We start from the raw sequence: 24,118 nt of genomic DNA, 5'->3' as shown, positions 1-24,118 counted from the left end.
TTCCATATGTTAAATATTAAAATAAATTGTCTCACACTGGTACTCTGGTAGATGTCACTTCACAGTGAATTAAAATTGCTTCAGACTTCAAGAATCAAAGAAGAATTCAAAATTATTCTGCTATATAGTCACACTCACGGATATAATTAAAGGTCTGTCAGCACTTTCATTATATAAAGCCATTTTTAAGCAGTTTATAAGTTGGCCATGACATTTTGCTTAAAGCTGGAAATGGGCTGTGAGTTTCCTGCCTGGAAGTGATTTTTTGTTTCTTATGAATGTAATTGGAATCAGATTATATCCCTGTGTTTCTCATCCGTGACAGAGGAGTTAAAAAACATTATCTGTTTTTTATATTTCTCCCACACATACAAAATATCTCTTTACTTCAGTTTACCACCTTGCAGATAATTAGGCTGTATGATGATATAGGCAAATGAAACATATCCAGTGCACAAGCTGGCCCACAGTCACGCATACAGGTTAAAAAAATGCTCTACTATGGTTTTGGACCGTCTACTGGACATGGTGTGGGAAACTACAGTGTTCAGGGGCACTTTGGGGAACATCACAAGCCCACTGCAGATTAGATATGGCCATACCATTTTTGAGGTTTGGGAATTTCATAATTCTTTTGTAAACTATGACAACACATTTGGCCTTAGGGCCAGAGAAGAATCCTATTTTCTTTTCCATTTGTTTTATAGATATCAAATAGAGGAGTCTGTTTTATTTGCCATTATAGACCTAGTTTGGTTTGAACTTCATTCTAAGTAAGAAGCTAATTTCCATGTGACGCTCAAAACAGACAAAAAATGTTGCTCAGCTATTAATACCAGTATTTGTCAAAAATGCATCAGTAGTTAGGCAGAGCTTACTGCCTAACCAAAGAGTGAGATTGTTATACATTCTTTAAAGGATGGCTCACAGATAAGCTGTTTGTGGATTTTGGAGGCCATAGGCAAGATGAATGTATGCACAGTCTTTGCCAAGGAATCCTTTGAAAGGAAAGTGCTTGCTCATTCCCAAGAGAAATCATGAGATTGATGAAGAGGTTAAAGGCTCAGCATGCCCATCCACCATTCAAACAAACCTTTTCCAGTATATGGAGTATTTCCAGTACTTCTCTCATCACTTTGAACGGCATCCCAAGTGGAGTCACAGGTTGTTCTCATGAGTGAAAAATAAGCAGTACAGACTTTATTTATTTATGAACAAGTGTCATCATAAATCAGGCAATATGACTGAGATACTTACTTTAATTTAATTAGTAGATAAAATAATTTTTAAATCAGAAGACTCACAAAGCATTAAATCCTTGGGGAGAAGGTTACTGGAGCCTGTTTTACCTCTAGCCTCACTTAGAAAGGTAACTAGAAGGACTCAGAGATGAACTGTTTTGGGAAGGTCAACACTGTATGATTGAGGAAGACATTCAGACGCTACCCACAGCAGGGGATTGGTCTGTCCCATAAACATACCAATAGCATGGTGATATAACTTTTGCCAAATTCTCTGCCTGGGAAAAATAATTAACACCAACATAGTGTCACTAGTTCATCTAAGATAGAAGGATAAGTTAATTATTTAGTTTGAACAGGCACTCAGGAGACTGCAAATTTTATTTCCATAAACGATATGGACACACATGCAATCACAGTTAATTTCCCAACCATGTGTTGTCATTAAAAGGGCATTTAGTTGCAGCTGTCATGAAATTTCCATGTACCATGAAAGTAATTATTGACCTGACATCTAATGTCACTGGTGGATCGACCCTTGCACCTTGCTAAGGGAATCATCCCTGAGATTCCCCAGCTGTCTTTGAATTTGTGGCACTATGAATATCTGTAAAGAAATTCAGCACTTGAAAAAGAAAGGAGAAACCAAATCACCAAAGTTATCATCTGGAAAAAAAATAAAAATATATTAACGCTTCAGCAAAAAGGCTAGATGCTTGCTAAAAAATTGAGAGCAACATGATTCACCTCTCCTCCCACTCAACCCTTCACACACACACACACAAAGGAGAGGGAGAAAGGGAAGGAAGAGGTGGGGGGAGGAGAGGGGGAGGGTGAAGGGAGAGAGGGAGAGAGGAGGGGACGGAGGGGGGAGGGAAAGAAGAAAACAAAGAAACTAAGGTTCAGCTGAAATTTAGCCCTTATCATCCCAGCTATGAGGACTGAGGAGGATTCATTGAGAACTAGCTAGATAAAAAGGTATGTTTTCCCTTCAGAAAGACCTTGGTAGTCTGGATCTACCCTGACTGAGTAGCAGTGATGACCTAGAGAAGCGAACAGCAGGGCTCAGAATGGATGTTCTTTGTAGATTGCTTTGCTAGAAAAGCTAACTAAACAATCAAAGAAATATGAGGATTTGGCTTGAGACTCTCATTCAAAGTTAATGGAAGCCCCAGACCTAGTGAATTATGGACTCCATCTGCTGCTATTGACTCTCAGTGAGTTGGAAGTAAATATAGTCTCTGTGTCTTACGCAGATAAGCCATGTGTTTTTCTTGTTATTTTTCCAGTTTTCACAAGTATACTTAATGCAAAATGCAATGTTGTTGTTTGCCTGATGTTCCAACTGGTTGTGGGGTGACACAGCACAAGAAAGTTCCGAAAAATAAAAAATAAAAGGTTTATCAGCTACTTCATTTGAAATAGCAGCTACTTTTGCAGATATAAAATGCATTCTATTGCTGTCGCTGCCTCAGACTTCTGAACTCCTCTAGTGAGAAGCAGCAAGGACTTCATAGTCCAAAGAAAGTAACAGTAATATAACAGTATCTAAATGGTAGATATTAAGCGCAAATATATATATAAGTAGATAATACAGAAGTAAAAGTACTAAAATTTGTTTTGAGGTATCCTGTATAGAGCCAAAAAGAAAACAGAACGCAAGCCTCAAGGAACCATTGAAATGGGAAGAATCCTGTTTTGATTATTTGAACATTCACTGTAGCATTGTATGCCAGCTGATGTAAGGAAAAGCAGATTTAGCTTACAAGAACTGCTAAGTATTGCTTCAGATCTTGGCAATACTTATTTACTCTTTCACCTATTTAAGAGAATAAAATTTAACAGTAATCACATAGCTTTTTTCCAGATCAATTAAGTAAGTGATTTTGTGTTCCTGTTCAACAATTCCCAAACAGTCCTTTGTAATCTATGCAATCATTAAAAAGTCCAGGAAAAAATAAAAAATTCTTTCTGTTTTTCTTCTCCTCTCCTCTCCTCTCCTCTCCTCTCCTCTCCTCTCCTCTCCTCTCCTCTCCTCTCCTCTCCTCTCCTCTCCTCTCCTCTCCTCTCTCCTCTCTCTCCCCTCTCCTCTCCTCTCCTCTCCTCTCCTCTCCTCTCCTCTCCTCTCCTCTCCTCTCCTCTCCTCTCCTCTCCTCTCCTCTCCTCTCCTCTCCTCTCCTCTCCTCTCCTCTCCTCTCCTCTCCTCTCCTCTCCTCTCCTCTCCTCTCCTCTCCTCTCCTCTCCTCTCCTCTCCTCTCCTCTCCCTCCCTCCTCTCCCTCCCCTCCCCTCCCTCTCCTCTCTCCTCTCCTCTCTTCTCTTCCCATCTCATCTTTCATTTCTGCTCTGGATTTTAATTTAGGTCTCCCTCTGAAAGTCTTTTTGTTCTTACAATAATGTATTCCCTGAGTTGCATATTCTGAAAGAAAGAAAACAAAATATATATATATATACATATATATACATATATATATATATAATCTAGTACATCTGAGATCTGTTCCTGGGACTCATTAAGAAATGCAATGGATCCATGAAAACTGGCTTTTAGACTATGGAAGAAAAATCCTTGGAATAAATTTGACGTCAGAGGAAAATTAAACATAGCATGACTTCACCCTCCCATGGCCCAACATTTCTAGAAACTCTCCCATCTGATACTAGAGACAAAGTGGATAACAGGGATAAGGCTGATTTTGCTAAAAACAGTTTTATTTATACATTTACTCTAATAAAGAATGAGTGAAGGGCTGTTCTGCACATGGGCAGCTATTTTAAGCTTATTTCACTATGCTCATTGAAGACTACTGGAGAACAGAGAACATGTAGAAAAGAGCACATGGAAAGCATCATAGAATCATAGAGTCATAGAATGGTTGGGATTTGAAGGGAAGTTAAAGATCATCTAATGCCAATCCCCCTGCCATGGGCAGGGACACCTTCCTCTAGATGAGGTTACCCCAAGTCCCATCCAACCTGGCTTCGAACGCTTCCAGGGACAGGGCATTGACAGCTTCTCTGGGTAACCTGTTCCAGTGTTTCATCACCCTCAGAGTAAAGAATTTCTTCCTCATATTTAATCTAAATCTACCCTTTTTTAGTTTAAAGCCATTACTCCTTGTTCTATCACTACACCCCCCAAAATAGTCCCTCCCCAACTTTCCTGTAGGTCCCTTTTAGGTACTGGAAGGCTGCTATAAGGTCTCCTCAGAGCCTTCTCTTCTCCAGGCTGAACAATCCCAACTCCCTAAGTGTGTCTTCATAGGAAAGGTTCTCCAGCCCTTTGATCATCTCTGTGGCCATCGTCTGGACTCCTTCTAATATGTTTGTATCCTTCTTGTGCTGGGGGCCTCAGAGCTGAACACACTACTCCAGGTGGGGTCTTACAAGAGCAGAGTAGAGGGGGAAGAATCACCTCCCTTGACCTGCTGGCCATGCTGCTTTTGATGCAGCCCAGGATACAGTTGTCTTTCTCAGCTGCAAACACACACTGCCAGCTCACGTTAAGCTTCTCATCCACCAGCACTCCCAGGTTCTTCTCCTCAGGGCTGCTCACAATCCATTCTCCACCCGGTCTGTATTTGTACTTGGGATTGCCCTGGCACAAATGCAGGACCTTGCACTTGGCCTTGTTGAACTTCATGATGTTTTCAGAGGCCCACCTCTCAAGCCTGTCAGGGTCCCTCTGGATGGCAACCCTTCCCCCAGCAATGTAAACTGCACAACACAGCTTGGTGTCATCAACAAACTTACTGAGGGTGCACTCAATCTCACTGTGCATGTCACCAACAAAGATATTAAACACCACCGGTCCCAATACTGACGCCTGAAGAACACCACTCATTACTGATCTCCACTTGGACACTGGATCTTAATCTTCATCAAATTTATAATGATTCAGTCTTTTCATTTTAATGCATATGTTTTAAATATTAAAGATAAAAAGAGAACATGAACTACAATAATTGCTTTTCAAAAAAAAATTTTTTTGGAAGTTCCAATCTTTGCAAGTTAAAAGAGGTGGAGGCTGTGGGACAGAGTCTCAACTAGAGTAAATTAAAGTCAATGGAGTGAAGCTTAGTGATTAAGCAATAATTTGTTTCTTTGTTATTTATTATGTACCTGCCAGTTTAATGAACTTATGGTAATCTTTTAGACAACATCTAATGTAACTTAAGGTGTTATATGTGCTCCATCACTGCACCATGAAAGCAGTAGATTTTTTTAAACTGTGCAGATTTTGATTCTTAAACAAATTGTTCTGAATCCCACATTTGGGAATACAATTTTTCTATTACTTCACCAGTTTTACTGTTCTAAGAAAGTTAAGCAGTATATTAATAACTAATTTTATAATGCAGCTTATATAGATAATAAACTTTCAGACTCTTGGAAAGATGTGTCACACAAAATAGTTCAGTACAATGAAAAAACATGTTTTGACTCTGTCGCAAGCCCCTTGTGAAAATCACAGAGATTGGACAATGTTTTCCTATCAAGTCTACAACATTACACTAGGTATTGTAATATGAATACCACTATCTAAAAAGAGTTAAAACTTCCAGTTAAGTTTCATGATGACGTATTCCAAAATAAATTAAATATACTGCATATTCTTTCTTAAAATAAAGTAGTTCAAGCCATTATAAAAGTAATACCTTTTTATTACTGTTAATAATCAATGTTTGTCTTTGCCAGTTCTTAGCCAATTTGATGCTGCTTTCTTATTTTCAGGCCAGCAGGCTGACTGGCAAGCAAACCAAACAGCTGCACGACCTGCTAGTTTCAGCTTAAACTTTGAGTGTTCAGCTCTTCTGAAAATCAGGTCAGACAGTTGAGGTCAGAATCTGGACTGCTCTCAGTTCCCTACCATACTAATTTGGAGTGTGCTAAAGAAAAAACAAAGCAGCTGATTGATGAAGTCCTTTCTGTCTTTAAAGCTTGTAAAATTATTGCTAATGATTATTTATTTATTTATTTTTAATACAAGAACACAATTAACTTTTTCAAGATGGAAGCAAGTATAAATAAAAACAACATTTGTCCTTAATATGTTGATTTACCTCCTGTAAGTTTGTGTAAATGATATTGATGCAAGAGATCATATAGATGTCACTATTTTTGAGTGTGACTGTTTAGAATTGCTTTGCCAACATATTTTTAAGTATTCACTTAAAGTTCATTCTGTTTGTACTGAAAATTAATTTTCCTAAAAATCTATTTCTGACATTAAAGTGATTTCACTTGGAAAATTAGAAATTTCCATTCATTTTCATTTCTTCTATTACTCCATTTGACTAAGCAGACACAAGTACAGAGAAAGTAATTTAAAAAATGTAAATATGGGAAATTTCTCAGAGTCTGTATGTACATTCAAAGGTAAAAAGTTGGAATTCTTTAATGAATAAACCACAAAAAAAAATCTGTCAAGAAACCCATTTTTTTTTTCAAAAAAGTAAAAATTTTGCAAAGTAAAAATTATCAATTCCAACTGTTTTACTCAAGTTTCAAAATTATTATCAACTCATGAGCTAAATATGCTAAATATTTCATTCAGAAAACATCCAGCCTCCTGTCCCTGTAGTTTTTATTTCTAGATTCCAGTAATCCATATTTGGGTGATTTGGTACATTGAAATTTGAATTTATATTCTGATTATTCACATCACTTTCTAAATGACTCTCTGTGTTCAATACATATACCTACACTCTTTTATAACATTTTCATAAAATAACTTTTGGGTCAGATTCTGATCTCAGTTACCTAACTGACACTCCAGATATATAACTGCCTCTACGTGTGTGCATACAGAGTTAAAAGAGAAAAAGAAATAATTACAGTATTCTTTTAGTCTTAAGAATATGAAAAGCACCTCCTAAAAACAGATAACATCTAACGTCAAGAAACAAAAGATATTTTTTTGAAGCTGAAACAAAAGAATGGTTTTGCAGCAATCATTGAAAATAACGTTGAGATTATATTTAATTCATTTATTAGGAAGAACTCCTCAGGCACAGGGAAAACCAGACTTTCTTGGTTTATTTTCATTCCTAAACCCCAGAAGCATGATCAGCATCTAAAATGACAACTCTAAGGTTCTTTTACTTTGTTATAAGTATTTGAGTGTAAATAACTTCATATTTTTAAATATTCCTGGCCTAAGAAGAGGTAATAGACTGAGCTTGATCAATACATTTCATCTTGATTCAGTCTTGCTTCCTGTCCCACTCTGACCATCTGACCTCTATTTTTTTTTTACTCCAGAAGTTATCCTTTTGCAGCACATGCTACGTATATCACTGGCCAGCACACTTGAATTAATTATGTTTTCCTGAAGAAGAAATGAGACAAGAAACTAGGCCAATTATTAACTGTTAACCAACAGAAACACATTCACACTAGTTGTCCCAAATGTTCCCTGTGTCTCTGTTTAAAATTAATCCATCAGAAAATCACATGGAGGATGCTCAAGACCCCCCTCTAATTATTTGAAATTATGTCATTAAATCAGACAACTGCTGGCACTGCAACTCAGCAGGCGCTAATTTAACCCATATGTTTTGGGAATGTTCCTTCACCCATTTGTCCTAGCCAGAATTTATGCAAGAATTATTTTTTTCCCTATAAAATAAAATTTGTATTACAAGCTAACCATACAATTTTAAGTCTGATGGATTCTAAATGGAAGCTGCATAAATATGAGAAAAACTTTAGCTCAGCAAAACATATAATGACTTATTGGAGACTAATGTTGTAGAAAGGAAGATCCAAAAAGTGCCAAAAATCTGAAGGCTGGAGCACAGGCATGGAAGTCCAGTACACCATGGAATTATGCTTCATAAAAAATATAATCAAGATAAAATACTACAGATATATTACATTAGTCTGGAAATACTTTACTAAAAATATTAATGTGTGCCTTCATCTCAGCCTCATTTTCACATTGTCTTTCTCCAGTTCTCTCTTCTTTTTCTTCATACTATTTCTTTCCTCATTTTTTCCTGATTTGTCACATTTTTAATAACTTCCCATATTTCTCTTCTATCTTCTCATATTACTTCCTAGTCTTTTCTATGTTCAGTATACCTTCCTTTGAAATCTTTTCATGAAGTAAAGGGATAAAATATGTTTAATGCCTAACACCATTTGGATTTTTGTAAGCCAATGTTTTCAGTACACACAATGCAGTGTAAATAACCTATGTATCAGCTTTTCACACTACTACTTACTGCAAAATGCTTAAGAATTGTAACTAGGACAAGTAACTGCTGATTAAGTTATGGTGATGCGATAATGAAACTGATTTTTTTCATATTTGGGATTTTTTTTCTTAAAAGCAATAAAATTTTGAGTTTATTAAAAATAATAATAAGAAAAAAATATATATATATATATCTTAGTTGTCTATTTACTATGTGGTTAAACATAATACCAAAAAGATAATGCAGGAAGTACTTACCTACACAAAAATATATCCTCATTATTTATAGTTTTGTTTTTTACTGTGATTGTATCAGTGCATGATTTAGGTGGTTTATTTGTTTTGTTGTTGATCTTGTTTTTTGTTTGTTTCTTTCTGTTTTGTTATTTTTTTTTTCTCTGAAGCAACAACTTGCCATCTGGACATGTTAAAGTGCATAAAATAAATAAGACACATGCAGAAACAATAACCTCATTCTTCAAACTTTCTTTTTTTGGGGCTATACATTTTTATGCAATTTGCACTCCTCAACTATCATTTGGATTTTGTTTTTGTAATTGTTCATCATCATGAGACTTAAGTATATAATTCTGTATTAATAAACACTTCAGCCAATTAAAGAATAGGTATATCTTTAAAGGAAATCCAGGGGATGTATGCAGTTTAGATTAGGATATTTTTCTTCATTCTTACAAGCAAATTGAGAATTGTAAACAACACTTTTTTAAGAAAAGTCAAAATACAATATTATTAAAGCAAGCCCATTCTTTTGACTATGCGACTTTTCCACAAATTTAATGTTCTTGTCTATGTCATATGATAGAGAACAACAGTGAACTTGATTAAAGCTTGGTTGCAAAATCTGATACATGAGACCAAACTTTTGGTGCCTCAAGGGAGAACTTCACTCAGCCACAGGCTTTGGGATCTCATCCCAGGCAAACCATTCCTTCCTTTGCAGAAAGAGTTTTGAGATCTTACAGCCTGCATTCCAGTAAAGTTCTTAAAGCCTTAACTGGCAAAGGCTTTCCTTAATTCCTTTACAAAGTATTAGGTGAACATTAGTCTCTTCTCTCCCTGATTGACATGAAGTTAGCAAAAGACAAAAACAGTGGAGACAGAAACTGGAATTTAAGAAAATAATGGATACGTAACTACAGTTATTTCCATAGAAAATTCCCCAAACTGGACTGGCTGAACAAATGGTATGAAAATCTGAGAAATGGAGACTCTACAGTAGCTGCAGGGGGAGAAGAGCTTACCCATAAGCTGATTCTGCTATGAAAACTTGAAAGTTACTGATTACCTTAAAAACAGTCAAGACAAACTCTAAATCCCTACTGAGTGCTCATCTCCCTTCACATACTTTCAGTGAAGATATATGTTACCATCTGTTTAAAAAATTCACCTGTACAGCTGTTTTCCTCAGGTAGAACATCAGAGATAAAACCAGATATGAATATTTTCATTGGGTTAGTTAAAACATGACTAAAAACTAGAACAGCAGAGACATACTATAATTTATATATCTTTTCAGAAATTATTTACAATTTTTCCTTCTCCTCTGAGCAGCTGTAAAACATTCTTGCATTCTTTTCTTATGCCTAGTGAGATCCAGGAAGGACAGCTTTGCCTCAGCTTTGCCTCAGGGGACACATGGCATGACACACATATGATACAGCATACTTTCATGAAGATGAATATATATTATCTTGTTAAAAAAAAAAAAAAAGTTAATATAAAAAAAATAGGACCTGATTAATGAAATAAATAGGTTATATTCCACTAAATAAAATTAAAGTTTATTTAGTTCAAATCTAGACATCTAAACATCTAAAATTCAATTGAATGTTTCCCTGCATGTGTGTTCTCCATGTCTGTCTTTCTGCAGACTCTAACAGTGTTTCATTCCACAGGTTATGTTGGATTATTTTATATCTGCCATAGTGAGGAGCTTCTGATACACAATAAATAATTTTTCTGTGGTACTTCAGGTTTTTGACAGAATCCATTTGGAGTTTGCATTAAATATCTTATGACTCAGTTTGAACCCTAATAAAATCAACAGAAAGTCTCCCAAGTATGCGCACTGGAATTGTATTTAATCTTTGTTTTTGTAGGCTGTGGTTTTCCAAAGCATCTCTCCTCAACCTTATTTTTGAGGAGTTTGTAGTAAAAATGCATGTTAATACATAGTCTTGAACTGAAAATATGCTTTTATAAATATAAAAATAATTTTTATATTAACCATTTAGCTGCAAGGTAAGTGTCAGATACAAAAAGGGGTAGTGGAAATGGTTGGAGTAAATTCTTTCTGAAGCGTTGCCACTCCTATTGTCTAATCCTCTTCCCCTCTCCACAGGACTTTTATTGCACAATATATCTTAAAGCAAAATTCTTCTTTAAAATCAATAGAAAGAAATAGGAAGAGTTTAAAAAAGAAACACTCTCTTTGGAATAAACATTGTTTACAGATCATTTTGTAGTCTTACTCTAGAGTTGTTTTCATAATCCAGAGCTGGTTCAGAGCTTTTATAAATCATTCACTATCTGGATCGACTAAAAAGAATGTAGCTGTTTTAGCTAAAGAATGCAGAAAGAAAAATGAAAAACAAAATGGTTAAATGAGCAATATGATTTTTTTTCCTTAAGCTGTTTTAGAAAGTACTCTTGAAAATAGCATACTGTGAGAGTTGATATTAATCATATGAGGACAGATCATATTAAAAAGGAAAAAAAAAAAAAAAAAAGCCTAGTGATCTAATTCCAAACATCAGAAGGACTGTGAATCCTGTTAAATTTTCATTTCCATACTTCCCAATTATTTTTATATTTTAAAATTTACTTTTGATGATGCTCAGAACCATAAATCATTTTATTTTACAGCCCTTGAGTCTTAGGATTTATGAATACAGAAGAAAATCTGTTTCCTATTTGTATGCTCTACTGTTTGGAATTACATACTAGCAGAAGAAAATCTTTCCTTACACAATCATGATAACACAAAAATATATGAAAGTGTCCTTGCTTCGGTATGACTAGTCAGCCTCAATTGGGAAGATCTGGTATGTTATTTTACTTGAACTTTGAACAATAAGTTCTTGGCTCAGAAAAAGAAGAATGGTATTACAATATATATATGGGTCATTTACTCCATTCTGTTTCTGTTTTGTAACTGCAATTTACTGTGAGACTCACAGGCGGAGGATCGACTGTTCCCAGTTTAACATGAATTTCTATCAACTTTATCTCAGTTAATTCCCAGTCTGGGCACTTGTTCTCTTAGGTTTTAAAATCTTTATTTATTTATTTATGTTCAGTCCAAAATTCTACTGTGGACCTCAGTTACTCTTTTCCAATGCAAATTACTATGCATTTGTCAAGAATTTGTCATTTAAAAGAAAAGAATTTTCATCAAAAAAAAAATCTCAATCTCCTATCACTGCGTTCGAAGAAGCTTGCTGCTTTTCAAATATATCACAGAAACACTTAATAAATATACCTGTCTTCCTTGCATTAGCTTTAAAAAATTCTCCGTCTAACAATGGGGCTAAATTATTATAAAGTTTTCTTTTGTTTCTAATACACTTAAACATTTAAATAATTTGGAAGAATATGTGTACAATTTATATAGATTTCATTGACCCAACTAGAATTCTGTAGTGTTACAGCCAACCAAGATGCTTCTGCAATCACTGGATTTATTTTTTTTTTATAAAGATATGTGATCCTTTACATGCTGAAAATTTAGATCTGTGAGCAAGAAGGGTGATAAAAAATATCAAAGGTCCATCAGGTATCTATTCAAGCCATTATAGTGAAGAAAAATTAGTCTCTGAAGGCAGTGACAAATACAAGAAAATGTAAGTCTCTTCATTTTATGGTGTCTCTTCCTATGGGATTTCATGGAAAACTTTTAAATATAGTTACTTGAGTTTGCTTTCAATGAAATTGAAGAACACATCTTTAGTCTTAGACATATCAACCATTCTTCTGCTGTCAGACAAGACAATTTCACAAGAGCACCACAAGCTTCACAATTCTGCCCTGGACTGACTAGGAAAAAAAAAAAAAAAAAAGAGAAAGATAAGGAACACGTGAAATCAAAAGAGTAAAATATCCAAAGTGTAATTTTCTTCTTTTTAAAGTTATGAGAAGACTAACATAAGCTAGGAACATTAGCAGGATTTCCAGGGTCTTGATCCTACAACGTTTTCTGCTGAACAGTCTAAGGTACCTACAGAAGACCACTGAAATCAAAAAGTTACGCTTAAACACAGATGTCTGCCCAATTTCCATTGCAATACAAATGCAATGAACTGGGGGTGGGGGGGGGTGGGGTGGGGGTGGGGGGAGAGTAAATGAAATAATGCTTATTTTACAAAGCAGTAATTAAAATAATTGACATTTTCATTCATTCACATGTATAATTAACCAAAAATCCATTCTTAAAGCATAATTTATCTCTTGCAAAATATGTGCTTTATACTGATGTGTGAATGCCCTAATGCTTGCATCTAAATGGCATTCCTGTTCAGTAATCCTTCTGTTAAGTGATGTTTCAATCAATGGCACTCCAGTTTAGTTTCACATACTTAACAGGCTACATCATCTTTCCACAGATACCTCCCTCACAGTTTTCACAAAGATTTAGAGGAACTTCTGTTTTTCTTTGGCTTTTTTTTCAGAGAGAGAAGTTGAAGCAGAGCATGTCTATGATGCACTGTGGAGTACTGCACAGAATTTCTGAAGTCCTGCCTCTCAGCACCTCCTGCTTTCATGGAGAAGACTCATACCGCTTCATCTTAGCAGTCTCCCCATGGGAGGTTTCCATCTAGGCATGCCCAATGAGAAACCAAGTTACCAAATGTGCACTATTGGTTACATAACAATTTTTCATGTATTATAATCTATTTCAATAGTTTCTTCAGGATATGGATCTCTTGCAACAACTGTATATACAACTACTGAGGTGGTATACATTTCAGGACTTGACACTAAAATGCCTTGGAATAAAATAGAAGATGGGACAACTTAGCTTGACTGAATCAAGTTTTTATATATAAATATGTATTGCATAAATGCTGTCAGCACTGAATATCTCTGGTCGTGAGACAAAAGCTGAATACACATTCATTGATTTCAATTAAATTAATAAAAAACATATTGAATTTAATTAGTTCCAAGAGAAAAAATGACTAAACACCCAGGTGTAGTTAAATATCCTTGTCCAACAAAGGCCATACATGGTACAATAAAGTAAAAGTCAATTCAGAGACTGAGGGCTAAAATTGCTGATGTACTAACTTTCATTCATTTCTTAAATACAACCATTCACTGGCACAATTTAACCTTAAAACCTCTCAGAGCACAAAGCCAAGAACAGAAAACGGAGCTAGTCTGGACCTTCCAGATGCCTGTCTTCTAGCAGATAATGATCCTGCAGTGTGAGGGGGATTGGAAATAGATGATCTCTAAGGTCCCTTCCAACACAAACCATTCTATGATTCTGTGATCTTAAATGGAGAATTGTTCCTTTGCTTATTCCCTTCAGAGCAGATGAAAGTGTATTCAATTTAGATAACTATACAAGTCTCATTCCATTTCTGCTATTTCTCATTCAGCATCGGAAAATCATCTCTTTAATCCCTTGGATTTATGATGTTATTCTGCATCACCACCTTGGTCAGTTTCTTACTTACCTGTCTTGGTTAGAAAGGTTTTCCCACAAACATTTCCATTACTATCTCATGATGCTCCTCCACTCTGTTCCTTAAATGTATCATTTAGCTAAAAATTGCTACATAAAATTATATAAAATATAGCAATGCTGAGCAGTGTGTCCCTGCGATTTACCATGTGTAGCATATTTCTTGTCTTAAACTGCATTCTATAGCTCAGAGGCTATTTTGTGCCCTAAAACACCTGGCATGCTGTGGTTCTGATCCACTGAATCAGGTGGTATTTAATGTAAGGTGTTGATTTGGGTTTTTGTTATTAAACAAACATTCTGTCTACCTTCATTACAGTGGAAGAGTTATCTGAATATGTGTATAAAATATTGCATTTACCAAATTGCACTATAAATAATGCAAATAAAGCACAAAGAGACTATAGTAAAATTTCGCACGGCATACTTGTTTTTTGCAACCTAGAAAAATTCTCCAAGACAAATCTAAGTTGGCTGCTACAGAAAGTTGGCTTAATACCTCAAAAGAGAGTCCAGGGCACTTGTTCAAACAAATCCTGTACCTCTGGCTCTTACTGCAGCTAGAACAAAGGAAATATAACCAGGCCATGTTTTAAAGAGTGACTCTGAAGTGAGGGGCTATGTGAAAGACATGTATATTGGCAGGGGTGATTCAGATCTTCAGTTCCAATGCACTCCACCAAAATAGATTCAAGCTACTTGAACTTTGCATGACTACATCTAATTTTTCTCAAGGAGTTATCTGAACAGACATGACGAAATGTAACAATAGGTATAGTAATAGTACTATACCTTTAGGTATAGTAATAGTACCTTTCATTGTTTATTTATCTTTGGCTGTGGTGTAGTATGCTATAGGATTTGTTTTCTCCTTATCATATTAACAGTCTTCTGTTGGTTGTGCCATTTAAGTTTTACTATCTATAACAAAGGCAACATGAGAATTATGAAGTCATTGTCTATAAACGTTGCCTTCCTTGCACACATATTTGTGTTTGAATCACACTTTTCTACTGAATATACTTTGAAGTTCAATGCTAACTTGATTGCTTATGTAGAAAAAAATGGTTTACATTCACATTATTTGTTAGTGTTTAGAAGCAAAAATAAAAATAACTAACTAACAAAATAAATAAATAAATCTAAATAAATCTGGTGTCTCTCAGTTCCAGAGGCACTGGGTGAACTTTAGGCTTTTCAAGATTTTCAAACAGGATGAAGAAGCATTACCATACTTGCCTGATAATATCTATCTATCTATCTATCTGTCTGTCTATCTATCTATCTATCTATTTATTATGAAAGGGAAATGAGCAAGATCTCATTGAAGTATATCAGTGACTGCTACGAGGGAGTGCTACTAGTTAGGGAGTGCTTTTTAAAAAGTATTTATGAACACAAAAACAAACAAACAAACAAAATGTTCACATTATTATTGCCAATGTGTTTTTAATTGAAATTTCAGTGTAGTAAAGAATAAAAACAGGTGAGCAGATGGAAACATGGGTATTAATTCTTGCTTTGGTACCAACATTATTTTAGTACTGAAATTCTTAGTTGAAATCTATCTTATGAAAGCCATGAGGAATCCTTGGAACTCAAGAAATTCCACTTCTGAAAAAAAATATTAGTTTTATTCTTGAACTGAAATCAAGAAAATATTGAATCAAGGCTTAAATGCTGCTGATCCAAAAACTGAAATATTTTAGAAGCTGGAAAATAATATCTTTTATTTGGAAGGTCCTAAGGTAAAATAAGTTCAGAAGTTATCCTGAATAAAATGAATATGTGAGAGATGACGTAAAAAGAATGAGTAGCTAGATTGAAAACATACAGAAAAACAGCAGTTTATAACACTGTTTTAGAAACAGGAAAAGACAGCTGGGCTTCAAAGAACTGTGCTGAAGAAAGGAGACAACTATCAAATCTGCTAAATAGAGATGATATTTTGGAAGCTCTCTAAGGTGGTTCCTCAACTGTAACTCCTCAGGGTATATTGTTCTAGTTCTGCTGACTTTGAATGACAATAAATACCTGCCAAAAATCAACCTGCAATCTACTTTTCAACAAAAAATATAAGACTACCAACTGAGTGAGAAGAACAAACTCGAAAAAATGCTTTTAAAATGTGAATAACTGTGGTATTTTGGATTCTATCCATATGAAATACTGCTCTTTTTCAAATACATGTGAGCATTTACTGGTATTAAACAGCTCTGGGAATTGTCACTGTCATGAAGGAGATTAGTGTCGTGTGCTTTCCTCATGGTATTTTCAACTTCTGAACCAGCCAATAACTAAATTTTCATAATGAAAAACGTTTGCAGTACTAATACTGATCTCATTTCTCTCTTAAATGCTAAATGAACTTTAACCTTTTGAATCTAAAAACTCTTCTTTAGAAACCAAAATCTTATCATTCATACATAGAAACAGAAAATATTGGACTTGCTAGTATCCAAGTAAAACATTGTCTTTGAAAATGAACAGGTGATAACACTATTTACATCTCTGTCTGTTCTTTTTAATCTTCTTAGATTCTTTCCAGCAGGTTTATTTTCAGACACATTAATAGAATGCTCAAAGAACAGCCTATGCCAAAGGTTTATTTACTCTAGAGAAATCAGCAGTGTTTTTTTACTTCCAGACTGGACTTTTACAACCACTCTTATGTGAACATCTTTTTTACTAGGTGAAATGAGGTGGTTTTGCATACTAAATAATGATCTATTCTATATGTATTGCATTTCTTAGTCACAGTTATCATCAATAGCATCTCAGAATTCAGGGCATCTAGGAAGGAAGAATTAGTTTCCCAAAAGAACTCTATTCTCAACATTAAAACTCAGGTCACTCTGTTGACTGTTAATGCACATGTATGTGTGCATGCTTCTTTTTGCATTGGAAATCTTATGAAAGCTGATCTGGGACAGATTTAGAAATCCAGCTAATGCCAGATCCCAACTCAAAGGCTTTTTCATCTGTTTTTCACATCACAGGCAAGTGAATGACAACTTTATCAACTTAGTTGTTGCTGAATTTTAATTAATACTAATCAATACCCATATACTTTTTTTTTTTTTTGGGGGGGGGGGGGGGAAGGTGTTATTGTAAGCCAATCCAGAATTATGTATAAATTTAATGTGAATGGACAGAAGGTATTATTTCCATTCAGTTTACCAACTGATTTCTATTAATCCGATTCTGTCCTGATTTTTCTATGCTAATAATAATAGAGAGGAATTATTGATGTGTTTTTCCATGTACACCCTGTACGTTAAACAATGGACTCAGTCTATATAATAACATGAAAAATCTGAAACTATTTAAATTGAATTAGGAATCCAGAAAATTAATCTCTAAATGATTAGTTCCTAGTTTCCAATTATGCTGTCAATGGATGAAGATATAAGTCATTACAATAAGCACTAGCTAACTGACATTTTTTTTTTCTGAGCATTCTCAAAGTCAAGTTAAATTCTGAATGCTCATGAAGACTGAAGTTTTCTTCTGAATATGGAATAAGTCTCCATGGATTATGTTGTGATATTTTAGCAGAAAAGTACTGGGATATTTCAAGACTTTCATTATGTATATTGCAGAATTGTCCCCGAGTCAAAACTAATGAACAAATTTTCACTTCTATACCTGATTTATCTTCAGTAGCACCCTCCTGGCCAGATTTTGTACCCCAGGGGAAACCCAGCTGTACTTGCTACTAAATGTTAATATGATATTGCCCTGTGACTGCCTTTAAACAGGCCAGACAGGATGCTTGCCTAGGAACATCCCCAAGGTACTGTCCTAGGAGAGTTGCTGGATTATTTCTTGAAAGGTCATGATGTATGTCTCTGACTTAAGTCAGGCAGGGCTTTTTTCCTCTCAGAATGCTCTTGTCATTCATATTTCATTACTTGCAAAGGAAAAGTGCAGGAAAAAAAACATTTTCCTTTAGTAAATTTAGGATCAGTTATGTCTTGTTTTATCAGGAAAGTCAAAAATGTTGATTATGAAGTTCTTCCTTTCCCTATGGAAACAAACAAATAAAACTTATTATTTCAGATTGTCAGTTCATACCTTTTTACATCAGTTTCCAAACTGAATTTGCTAACATTTGTAATGACACTAGCACTTGGAAAAGAAAAAAAAATAATTAATTAAAAAAATAAAATAAAATGTAGATAAGCATATTTTGAAAATATGCATACCTTTCTTGAGACCTGAAAAGTTTTCCTTTAATATAGTATTTAAAATGATTTCACATGCATCCCAGATACTTTGGAATGTCACATTTATAAATGAAATTTTGTTGGGATATAATTAAACTAAATTCATATGGCAAAAGCCTACTATATCAAGCAAAGGAGGCACCCATGGGAGGTAAGGTTCCAAAATTTTACCTCTTCTTTCAGCAAAAGATTCAAAAGACTTGGGATTGAGCGTCAATGGCACAATCTGGATTAGTCTGTCCTAAATCAGTTTTTATTTATAAACTGTAAATTTTAAACCTATCTTTGAGCCCCCTGTTTTAAAATAGTAAAAATTCCTGAAGGACTTAAGGGTTTGTAGAACTGTGGCTCATTAAAAGGACTTCTGCCTATTTTTACTGACACTTCTACATAGACTTATAAAAAGTTTTCTTTAATAAAATAGCTTGTAGTAGAACAGGAGTGTACTCAGTCATGCTTGTGGAATGTTTTTTTGTAAAAAGAAAATATTTTGGAAGCTACATTCATGGAATGAACACAGATTCCAAATCTGACTTTGTCCAGTGAAGATGCTAATCAGAACTTAAATGTACTTAAATGACTGAGTAGAAAGAAAATCCAGAACTCACTCGAGTCAGTGTCAAATTCTTATGAGCTGCCAACAATTCAGTAAGATTTTTTCCTTCCAACAGGAGCAGAATCATAAACTTGGCTTAGTTCTGTAGGTATAAGCTTGATCTTACTGAGATTCACTGAGTTAATGATAAATAATGAGATCACCTGTAACCTTAGGAATCATGATAAATAAAGAAAGGAGCAAGTGAGAATCCTTTTAAATACAGAGGAAGACTGTGCCATCTTTGCGCAGGTTTGGTTGACTGGCATAACACAGAAAGTGAACTGAACCTCACTGCTAGTTCTTACTTGTGGCAAGAATTCAATCTCCTAGCTGAACATCTTATGCAGGCACTGACTCCACTGCACCAGACTAAACAGCTGCATCAGTTTAAGGTTTAAACCCCTCATCTTTCTGCTTTGTTTTTATGCCAGAAGTTATGCAACAGAATCAGGGGTAATAGAAGCAAATGTGTTTATGCCTCAGTACAGATTCATTGGTGCAACTCCAACACTTCCAGCTTCAGTTGCCAACACATTTATTCTGTCACTCATTTTTAAACTGTCCAGCAAAGTGGTAAGGTAAAAAAATAGACAGAGACACTATGTTAAAAACATCACAGCTAGATTTTCCAGAGGTGTCAGTCCTGTGGATTTTAATAGCTTATTTTAGTGACCCTAGTGATTTACTTAATACATTTTTCAATGTTACATTTTTTGCATTGTATCTCTCATTACAATATTCTTGTGAACTCATTAAGTACCTTATGCCAACCAGGGACAAAGTAGCAGTGTTCGCATCCTCTATTTTTTCTCTCTTTAAACTACCAAGAAATTAACCTCCAAAAGCCAATAACTATCCAGCTTCTTTCATAAAAAAAAGTGAGTAGGTACCCCAAGAGTTTTCAGAGGAAAGAGAACAATTTGAAGCTTGTCAGTTGTTGACTCCATCTTAAGCTTTGTTATTTCATCTTCAGAATATCTGCACTTTCATAAACAAGAATAATGATACTTTCACGGACTTGTTGCCACAAATCTCAAATCTCAAGCACGTGGACAAAATGAAACACTTCAGGCTGGGTACTAACCAGTGTATCAAGGAAACAACAACAGCTCATGCCAGCTCAATGCGTAATATTTCCTTTGGACGTTTTCAAGCATAATTTATATATATATATATATATTTTTTTTTTTGACATTTGGTGATTTTCTGCCCTCAAAGTGCTGTTAAGCTTGATAATGAATACCAGAATATCAGGGAAAAAAAATGTTTTCAAACTGTATTCAAACCTGCTCCTGCACAAGACACTTAAAACAACTAAACGTGCACTTACATGTTCTCCTGCTTCCCTTTGCTTAGAAATTGCTTAGAAACAAAACACAGTTGAAACAAACACTTCAGTAAGCTCCCTGAAATGACCCAAAGCCAGATTTCATTTTATTTTTTATTTTTTTTCCTAAGAGGCTGAAAGTACTTAGGTCATATTACAGTTCATAAAAGTTTGTTTGTTTGTCTGCCATAGCTGCAGATGACAGAGATCCAAAAACCTATTGACTTGAATAGGTTTTGGATTGACTATAGGGAAAGGATTTCCACTATAAATAGGAATGTTAAAAACAACAAGACTCCAGTTTCAGAAAAATGGTTCCAGCCTCTCTTTTTCTCTCTTGCACACACACATATTTGCCTAGGATCAAATTCTGTCTCCTTTGTTCATGTTAGATAACTATAAAATCACTTAAGCTATTCAAAGAGCAAGGTGTAATCAATATGAATGAAGCCTTAAATACTTGCCTGAGAGGTGGGAATTTTCCCTTCAGGCCTTGTTGAAAAGTTATCAGACACACCCTCAAATGAGGTCAGTAGAATCACAGGTGTTTTTATATACTATATTGTCATCAAAATAAAGCCTTTGCATTAAAATCACATTAAATTGCAAAGTCGGGTACTCAGTGGCTACAGTATGCCAAAATCCAGCGTTGCCCTTTCTTCACCATATAGAAATAACCTAGCCTCAGTCTGGCTGTGCTTTTCCAGGACTATAACTCACAGATGCAGAGTGACTATTCCAGACAGCACTCACCAACACATGCAAGCCTCAGACTTCCTTAGAACAGCTGAAAACAGGATTGAATCAGTTACTAGGAACAGAGGACTGAGGCAGAGCAGCCAAGTAGCTTGCTGATATCAATCATTTATTTTCAGCTTTCAAAAGAAAAGAAACATTTTAAGAAGGGCAGGAGTGCATGGGGAGAGTAATGGGGAGGGAGAAAGGAAGAGGGAGAAAGGAAAGGGAGCTCTGACTCAGTCAGTGAATCATTCTGTTATGGTGTGTTTTTTTGTTTGTTTGTTTGTTTTCCCTCAGCAAAAGTTCAGACTTTTTGCAAACTGGAGTTTTTCTGAACTGATAACTTAAGTAGCCCAAGGAGAAAAACAGTGATTTTCATTTTTTTTCCCTGATAATCCAAACATTTTTTTTATTTTTTTATTTATTGATTTTTTATTGGATTCATTAAATCCACAGATTTCTGTGTTAGCAAGATATTAATCTATCAGGATATTGCATAAATGAACTTGAAACAGGGGAAAAAAAAGAAAGAAAATAAACATATTCTTTCTTTTTCAAAGAGAAAGATGAAGTTACATGCTGAACACAATGACCAAGATTTATAGAATTACCTTAGGAAATAAACATTGAAGGCTTAAGACACACAAAGTGATTGAAGCCCTTACCGGTGGACTTTGTGCACCCATCAGGACTTTCCAGAGATTATGGAGACTTATCTGCTCATTCTGGCTCTGCCACTGGCTTACTTGTTAATTACGGACCACCCATTTCTACTTCTGTCATTTTACAAATGTCCTTCTGATTCACTTTGAAACTAATGGAAGAGAAACATTATATGAGATATGCTTTACTCAATACTTTAAAAAAAATGAAAATCTGGTCACTAAATATAAAGGATGCTGTTTCAATGTACATGAGACACATTATTAGGATGTCTCATATGTGACAGCCAATTGACATACAGGCAGAGAAAACCTGTAGGCTGAAATCTATCTCACAAAAACACCTAGATTTAAATGCTACCCGGTATGTGAGGTAAAAGAAAAGATAACTTTAATGGAACCTGGAGAGTTGTTTGGTGTGGGATTCAGAGACCCACACACAGGCATAGGCAAGAAGTGCCATTGGAGATACTTTGGGCAGCCTACCTTGCTTCCAGCTGCCAGAAGAATATGACTGTCCAAGAAGTTCTGCATCATATCTGCCACCTCCATGCAATTGAACCAGTTACCCTAACATATCTAAAAAATTAAATGCACATGCTCTTAAAACAAATCTTGCCCCAAATAGTTATTTACTTTGAAGGTATTTACTTTAGGATGAGTTGAATAGCCCCCTAGGTGTCATTGACTACACTGTATAAAAATTCAATTCAGTTGCCCTTTTATTGGGGTGTTTAGTGCCATCTAGGATGCCGTCAGGTGTCCTACCTGTACTCTAGTCAATGGTCCAAAAGAGCACTATGTTCCTATGGATCCCGTATCTGACCTGCCTCATCCACATGGTCATTTGGGTTACCCTAGAGCAACCATCCCAAATGTCACTACAAGCTTGTGTTGGATGATGGACACAGACTGTAATGGGAGCTGAGATCTTATTTCAGATGTAGGCACTTACATTTAGATGTTTCAGGTTATAAGTTGGATCTTATCCCTGTTTTCCAAACCCCAGTAGGAGTTTAAACTTAGAATAGATGTCAAATTTCTCTGTACTAACACTGAGGCAGATTTGTGAATGCACAACAGCAGAACCTGTGACATCTGCAGCATTTTGGTACTTAAAATCAAAACATACAGCATGTGGCAATGACCAAAATTAAAACCCAATATCCAAACCCAATTATAAAGATAGATGTCATGAGTATAATCCCATTCTTATCACTTCTCTTAGTTAAAGAGATTGGACTGAGATAACTTGAAAAACATTATGTTCTCATTCCATAAATTATTCTGTGAAATAGCACACTGTTTGAAACCAAAACTTCCTGATTAAAACCCAATGTATCTACTGCATCCTGGTGTAGCTATATTAAATGCAAACACATGATTTTAGTACTATGGACTATATCTGAATTAAACATCTGCCTGGTATTATAACATCTCTATAAAAAACTATTAGACCATCAAATTATCATTTTACAAAGCCGAGGAATACATCCTATCTGTGGGGAATTTCAAATATTAGACTGATGTAATGTTTGTTCTTAGCCAAGTAAACTTTATGCTATTTTCTTTTTTTCATTACATATAAATTTGTACATGCATTGTTTATACATTGTATACACTAAGTAAGGCCAGGCCTTATTCACAGCTGTGAAATTAATCATCCTTTATGCACAGGGGATTTCAGGGAAAATTTTTTGGTATCAGTATTCTGACTCCTTAAAGTGTTCATTTTGTTGTGTGGTAAAGCTTTAAGGCCAGACAATGCAAATGATAAATTAAATCAATGATTATGTAACAAACTCAAAGGACAGAGGATTAAAGGTACAAGAAAAAAAAAAAAAAGAAAAAAAAAGCAAAAAGCACACAATTACTTCAAATATATAAAAAAGCATAAACTTACACCCTTCAAAGCATAAGTAAACCATTTAATGCATTAAATGTTTGACATAAAATATTTACCTCATAAGGAGTTCCTTCAGCAATTCCTTCTCTGATGCAGACAGCAGTGTACAACAGCAGAAAGATGTCTGTCCTGCCGGAATGTGCAGGTGACAGGAGCTCACAGGGAAAAAGATCAGTGGGTGCCTCTTAAAATGCAAATCCAGATTAGTTTGTGAACAGCTTCTATGCGTCATAACACAAAAAGGGCAGCAAATTCATTTTTTACTGTCATATACCCTGAATTGCTATTTATGCTGTTGTTCTACCAGTGATTTTCTAAAATTACTATTATCATGAGGCAATAGAAAACAAAGAAGTTACAATTTGTCTTTATTTTACAATAAAGGAAATAAAAACTCTGGGTTCTAAACATGATTTTTCAGTAAAGGAACATCTGTACATTTCAAATGTGGAACCATTTCTTCTTCCAGTAAAGGAATATCTATACCTTTCACATATGGAACCATTTC

At 35.1% G+C, this 24,118-nt stretch overlaps 2 long non-coding RNA genes across 2 annotated transcripts in view; one reads left to right on the top strand and one right to left on the bottom strand.

Moving 5' to 3' along the window:
* The window catches only part of LOC136787001 (uncharacterized), a 113,269-nt gene extending 89,432 nt beyond the window's left edge, over positions 1 to 23,837 (bottom strand). The window contains exon 1 of the long non-coding RNA XR_010826682.1: positions 23,667 to 23,837. This is a non-coding gene — a long non-coding RNA (uncharacterized lncRNA). The remainder of the gene's footprint in view (positions 1 to 23,666) is intronic.
* LOC136786992 (uncharacterized) lies at positions 1,970 to 14,463 on the top strand. Its single transcript, XR_010826658.1, has 2 exons — positions 1,970 to 2,219; positions 13,129 to 14,463. It is a non-coding gene; the product is annotated as an uncharacterized lncRNA (long non-coding RNA).
* Positions 23,838 to 24,118: the final 281 nt, after the last annotated feature.

This window comes from Anser cygnoides, chromosome 1 (assembly GCF_040182565.1).
Source record: "Anser cygnoides isolate HZ-2024a breed goose chromosome 1, Taihu_goose_T2T_genome, whole genome shotgun sequence".
In the NCBI taxonomy this organism is placed as follows: Eukaryota; Metazoa; Chordata; class Aves; order Anseriformes; family Anatidae; genus Anser; species Anser cygnoides.
The sequence above is the reverse complement of the archived record's forward strand: the minus strand, read 5'-3'. Positions and strand labels throughout refer to the sequence as shown.